The sequence below is a fragment of the Cibotium barometz genome, chromosome 7, assembly GCF_041138505.1.
Source record: "Cibotium barometz isolate CiBa-2024 chromosome 7, ASM4113850v1, whole genome shotgun sequence".
Lineage (NCBI taxonomy): Eukaryota > Viridiplantae > Streptophyta > Polypodiopsida > Cyatheales > Cibotiaceae > Cibotium > Cibotium barometz.
Window position 1 is genome coordinate 5,145,428 of NC_141052.1, and position 7,156 is coordinate 5,152,583.

The 7,156-nt window shown below is 40.3% G+C and overlaps 1 long non-coding RNA gene across 1 annotated transcript; it reads right to left on the bottom strand.

Moving 5' to 3' along the window:
• Positions 1–1,293: 1,293 nt before the first annotated feature.
• LOC147636612 (uncharacterized) lies at positions 1,294–2,152 on the bottom strand. The gene is made up of 3 exons (XR_015266174.1): positions 2,067–2,152; positions 1,898–1,972; positions 1,294–1,597 (listed from the first exon to the last, which is right to left on the bottom strand). It is a non-coding gene; the product is annotated as an uncharacterized LOC147636612 (long non-coding RNA).
• Between the last annotated feature and the right edge of the window lie 5,004 nt (positions 2,153–7,156).

Below are 7,156 nucleotides of genomic sequence, written 5' to 3' on the forward strand. Positions count from 1 at the left end.
ATGCGTTTCTCACTCTCATCCTACCAGTTATCAGATTGTGCTCCAATGCATAAACGTTAGTGGCACTCCCTCAAACCTTATGCTATGCATCAAACATCAAAAGCTTCACCCTATTCTTATGTAGCTTTTGTCCTACCAAGGAAATAATTTTTGATTAATCTTGACTCCATTATAAAAGGAAACCTACTCTTTTGAACTTTGCCAAAATTACATTTGATTTGCAACCAAGGTTTCCTCTCTGTATATTTTCATGCAGCATTTTTTTTCTTTTTAAGGTTCCCTATCTTGATGCTTTTTCTTCTTTTCAAGTTTGCATACCGTAATTTCCTATCCCAAGAGTTGCTTCTTCCAAGGGTGTTACTAAGTCATGGAGTTCTATTTGAGATTGTTTTTGGTTTTTCCAATCTACTATGAGGGTGTTTACCAGGTCATGGGCTGCCCACTTTCACGCTTACTTTTAAAACACCTGCTAGTTACTGCATCTTCATGTCTGCTCCACTGTTGGCATTCTCCCTTGGAGAGACATGTCAATCCCCTCACCTTGGGCCATTCCAACCTGTTGCAAACATGTAGATCTTGATTGTACTCCTATCTTCACCATCCAGTTTACCTAGGCTGGACCAATGCAATAGAGCCTTCCCCTTGTCAAGAAGACCAGTTTAGTGACATTTGACTTCAAGCTTTGAAAGCATTGAAAACTTCAAGCTTTGCTCAAGTGAAGAAATACACTACTGCAATATACACACCATTTTGCTAAACAATGATACAATATAATTATCACCACTCTACCATCAGCAGATGCCATTCTGACACATTTTGGCTCAGACAAGATAGCTTTTAATGCAGTGGCACCACGATGCCCCACCTGCAGACAGCTCACATGAGCTCGGGTGGCATTCAGTTGGGCCTTGCTTTCCTCATTGCCAAGAATAAGTGGAAAATTACCTTTCACAGTACAGCAAGACCGAAGAACTTGAAGCATACTTACCACAACATAGACACCCTTTTAAGTAGCAATCATATGATAAATCATTATTTAAAACAACCCTCCAAAACCACTCTACTATAGCAGATCCCATTCAAATGAATTTTGGTTCAGAAAAGATACCTTTTAATACAGTGCTTTAATGCAGTGACACCACAATGCCACCTACGGACAGCTCACATGAGCTCAGGTGGCATTCGGTTTGGCCTGTCTTTCCTCATTGCCAAGAACCATTGTCCCAACCCAACAGGTTGAATAAACAAAGCAAGCCATCACAGGCAGTTGAAAGCAAGCCGTGCACACTTGTAGAAGCCAAAATAGCACATTCAACTTGATGTATTAGGAAAGAAAACAGATGCCAACAAAGATCATATTTCATCGGAAAAGATCGGCAAACAGATACTTCCATGTCAAGGCTCCCTTTGGCCATGATCAGAGTTGACAAACCCCAAGATTTCAGCTCTCACACCTCCTTTTGTTGGGATAATTCATGTCCTTACAAGCTTGTATAGTAGGCTACCTCAAACCATGCAAAGAGATGACCACCTAGGCGATTGCAAACCGAGCCTCCCCAAGTCCTCGAATGTCAAGAATCCGCAGGCGAGTCAGCTCCTGTCACCATTGGAAAAATGTGCTTTTAGCTCAAGTGGAAAATGGCCAACACAAAGGCCGGTTCCAGACAAGATGATTGCACATACTGGCAGGCTCATCTTGACCACCCGGGCAACACAGCCATGGACAGGGATCTCCACAACAAGCAAGTGTTTGTCTGTAAAGAGCTTACAGTTTGATTTATGGGATGAATTTAATATTGTAGAGTTTGGCATTGCGTAGTTTGCACTCACAAAACCAGTCAACTTGATGCACACATAATAATTGTGCTCTGGAGTGCTCGTTGTTTAATACCCATACCTGCCGATGACCTGCAGTCCTATGATATTTTTTTCTCCTCTTCTTTTTGAAAATTATAACTTTGGCATCTAGCACCTAGGTGCAAATGATGATTGCAAAGAAATATCAGTATCATTCGATTCTAAACCTGAACAAAAGAGATCAGTCCCACATTAATCCAATGAGTTACCTGCTCTTCAACAACTGCATGAACAAAAGCCTTTGGTATAAAAGGTCTCCCAATGACTGTCTGGGACCTTGATCCCAGTAACAAGATAAACTGCCTAGTTCAATTGATAAAATCATCTCCTCTAAACCAAAAATCATCTAAGCTTCTAATCGCTAAGTCCCTATCTCATGAGCCAGGTGTTGGGCAATCAAAGCTAACCAATCTCCACTTGAAACTTCAAAACCAACGAGCACTGCCAATCAGAAGCAGTGAGAGCAACCTCCACAACTCCGGATTACAGATGCAACAACTATTACCCAAAAGAACACCAATCTTCATACCTTGATATACACAAGGTAACAAGGACCCGAAAATGGCCTGATTCTAGCAAGACACTAATTTGGACAAAGAAGTACTCAAACTCTGAACTATGGCATCCTAGTGCAGGTTTGAAGTTTCAGATTTAAGAAATTTTTCAATGCTTTATCTCAACCTCTCTATCATGTATGTTAATAGTAGTAAAAACAAGATTCTCCTCTCCATCGTGTAGGTTAATGGTAATAAAAAGGTGAGATTTCAGTGTGTGGTTTCTCAAATTATGTCAGGTGGGTCACTCGTGAATGCATGGAGGGAACCATCAATAAGAGAATGGCACTTTTCGAGGGCATATACACAGATATGAGTATGAGACTCTAAAATTTATAGTTGACATTGAGTAATTGACTCTAGGACTAATATTAAGTACATCGGGGGAGTAGTGGGACTCAAAGGTTTCTACCAAACTATGGATGTTGAAAGCTATCATCAAGTTAGAGAGCATGTATGATTTGCTAAAGAGTTCTAGAGAAGTCAAATACTTGGGGTAATCCAAATAAGCCCAAAGGATGGTTACGCTATTGAGATTGGAACACTATCATTAGGTTTGATATCTCAACACAAAGATTCCCTAGTGCATCTATGGACTTTGGATTTTGAATGAGTCATGGATGGATGGATCCATCCAGTTGACTTCACTCCTTTTTGGAGGTTAAGCTCTTAATGGGAAAAATTATGTTCCCCAACAGTGGACTGTGAACATATTACATCCCAAAACCTCCAACAATAAGCTTGGAACAGATCCTATCCATATAGTCTCTACTACACCAAAGCTAACCTTGTCCTGCCATTAGGAACTCAATGGAAGGCTTCTTGGGCCCTTGTATTTGGCAGTTTAAGGAGTCAAACCTTTTCTCTTAAGAAGAAACGTTTTCTAATTAGAAGCTTTAAAATGGCTACTTTATTCGAATTTGAATTTTGAGAAAAAAATGAAATTTAAAATCTAGCGGACAAAACCATATCATGTAACATATCTATGGAAAGCTCTTGATGCGTAGATCACGGATCTATAATCTCCGCTCAAATCGGAGCTTATATGTAGAAGTTATGGAGGTCCGAAAATTGTAAAATTGCCTCCCCCTCTTTTTGGGAAAAAAAGTGCACCCTTTGACCACTCTTACACCTCTCTTACAAACCCAACATTTCAGTCCACATGGCAACCCCCCATTTGGCTATTCCTTAATCACCTTGATTAGGCTTGGGCAAATTAAAGGGCCCAAGAAGACCCCATTCACTTCCTAATGCAGATTTTTAATGCTTGAAACTCCGACTCATCGTTCCCATGCACCAAAAAATGAAGCTACTTACAACCCCCTCACCTTGTCCTGCCAAATTATTAATGCTTGAAACTCCGACTCATGGTTCCCATGCACCAAAAAATGAAGCTACTTACAACCCCCTCTCCTGCCCACAAGCCTCCTCTAGCATGAAGCACATGGGGGAAACTTTATGCATACTAGAGAAGAACACCATCTTGGTCTTCTCGAGCCGAAGCTTCATCCCAAAAGCATAGAGTTGAAAACATTTTGTATGGCAAATTTGTAGACAAGAATCTTTCAGAATTAGAGGGGGGAAGCTTTGAAAAACTAACGATTGTAGTAACAACTCTTTGCGTAGAAGATAATGGATCCAAAGCATATAATTGTTTCAAATTATGGTTTGAAGAAATGTGCCGTTGTCCCTAATATTTCAAGTTATGATTCGCGACCTTTCTGAGGCCTCTCATCAGGTATTGCTTTTTAAGAGCCTCTAAAACATAACATTGCAACATGTTATAACACATCTCACTCCTCTACCTACTCTATTGCCGTTTGAGAAAGCCCTTATAAAACGAGGATCCATGATGAACTAACAACTAATACACAAATTTCATGAGGTCCTTTTTAAAGTCCAGGGGAAGCCAAGATCGTCTAATGTGCTTCCGCTCCTTGTACCAAAGACCAATGCATATTTCACCTCCATCCTTTGTAAGGCAGCACAACCACCCGACTTTACTTTCGAAGTAATATTGAAATTAAATCTTACTTCTACAAAACAACGTTACCCTCTCTCTCTCTCTCTCACAAGCACTACTAAGGCAACAAACTACATTTTCAATCATGCTAAATTTTAATGTTTTTTTGTTGTCTATTGCTTTCATGAAATGCATCCACAACAGCACGTTCAAGCTCCTGGTGGGTGTTTTCTAACCTACCACAAGACAATGTAAGTGGCACTTGTTGAGAATGAGTTTTCAAAAAGAGCCTATGTTCGCACGATTCATGGTCAACCTTTGCATCCATTTAGACATATGCTTGGCCAATGAATTCGTATTCAATAACTCTGATAGCACTACTTGATTTACTTGATTCAAAACCTGCAAACTTGCTCTTCTTTCATGATGCTTTGAAATACATTTGATGTCTTGGTGTATAGCAAACCAAATTTTAAAACAACCAAGCAGGGATGCGTTTCTCTCTCATACTACAAGTTATCAGATTGTGCTCCAATGCATAAACGTTAGTGACACTCCCTCAAAGCTTATGCTATGCATTAGACATCAAAATCTCCACCCTATTCTTATGTAGCTTTTGTCCTACCAAGGAAATAATTTTTGATTAATCTTGACTCCATTATAAAAGGAAACCTACTCTTTTAAACTTTGCCAAAATTACATTTGATTTGCAACCAAGGTTTCCTCTCTGTTTATTTTCATGCAGCATTTCTTTTCTTTTTAAGGTTCCCTATCTTGATGCTTTTTCTTCTTTTCAAGTTTGCATACCGTAATTTCTTATCCCAAGAGCTGCTTCTTCCAAGGGTGTTGCTAAGTCACGGAGTTCTATTTGAGATTGTTTTTGGTTTTTCCAATCTACTTTGAGGGTGTTTTTACCAAGTCACGGGCTGCCCACTTTCATGCTTAGTTTTAAAACACGTGCTAGTTACTGCATCTTCATGTCTGCTCCACTGTTGGCATTCTCCCTTGGAGAGACATGTCAATCCCCTCACCTTGGGCCATTCCAACCTGTTGCAAACATGTAGATCTTGATTGTACTCCTATCTTCACCATGCAGTTTACCTAGGCTACAATAGAGCCTTCCTTCCCCTTGTCAAGAAGCCCAGTTCAGTGACATTTGACTTCAAGCTTTGAAAGCATTGAAAACTTCAAGCTTTGCTCAAAGAAATACACTACTGCAATATAAACACCATTTTGGTAAACAATGATACAATAGAATTATCACCACTCTACCATCAAATGCCATTCCGACACATACTGGCTCAGACAAGATACCTTTTAATGCAGTGGCACCATGATGCCCCACCTGCAGACAGCTCACATTCAGTTCGGCCTTGCTTTCCTCATTGCCAAGAATAAGTGAAAAATTACCTTTAATAGTACAACAAGACCGAAGAACTTGAAGCGTACTTACAACACATAGGCACCCTTTTAAGTAGCAATCATACGATAAATCATTATTTAAAACAACCCTCCAAAACAACTCTACTAGAAAATCCCATTCAAACAAATTTTGGCTCAGAAAAGATACCTTTTAATGCAGTGGCACCACAATGCCACCTACGGACAGCTCACATGAGCTCGGGTGGCATTCAGTTCGGCCTTGCTTTCCTCATTGCCAAGAACCATTGTCCCAACCCAACGGGTTGAATAAACAAAGCAAGCCATCACAAGCAGTTGAAAGCAAGCCGTGCACACTTGCAGAAGCCAAAATAGCACATTCAACTTGATGTATTAGGAAAGAAAACAGATGCCAACAGTGATCATATTTCATCGGAAAACATCGCCAAACAGATACTTCCATGTCAAGGCTCCCTTTGGCCATGATCAGCGTTGACAAACCCCAAGATTTCAGCTCTCACACCTCCTTTTGTTGGGATAATTCATGTCCTTACAAGCTTGTATAGTAGGCTACCTCAACACATGCAAAGAGATGACCACCTAGGCGATTGCAGACCCAGCCTCCCCAAGTCCTCGAATGTCAAGAATCCGCAGGCGAGTCAGCTCTAATCACCATTGGAAAAATGTGCTTTTAGCTCAAGTGGAAAATGGCCAACGCAAAGGCCCGTTCCAGACAAGATGACTGCACATACTGGCAGGCTCATCTTGACCACCTGGCCAACACAGCCATGGACAAGGATCTCAACAACAAGCAGGTGTTTGTCTATAAAGAGCTTACAGTTTGATTTATGGGATGAATTTAATATTGTAGAGTTTGGCATTGCGTAGTTTGCACTCACAAAACCAGTCAGCTTTTGATGCACACATAATAATTGTGCGCTGGAGTGCTCGTTGTTTGATACCCATACTTGCCGATGACCTGCAGTCCTCCTACAGTTTTTTCTCCTCTTCTTTTTGAAAAATATAACTTTGGCATCTAGCACTTGCAGGTGCAAATGATGATTGCAAAGAAATATCAGTATCATTCGATTCTAAACCTAAACAAAAGAGATCAGTCCCACATTAATCCAGTGAGTTACCTGCTCTTCAACAACTGCATGAACAAAAGCCTTTGGTATAAAAGGTCTCCCAACAATGACTGTCTGGGACCTTGATCCCAATAACAAGACCTTCTCCAAGCTTAACCGTACAGACAAAACCAACAAATGTGTAGACTGCAACTTCAGTACTACTCATTAATCAAAGCAAAGTTAAAGCTTATTTCTTAAACTTAACAAGAACAAGGAGGGATCAGGGCTCCATGAAGAGATCTTCAGACCATGCAAAATTTAGTTTTACATGC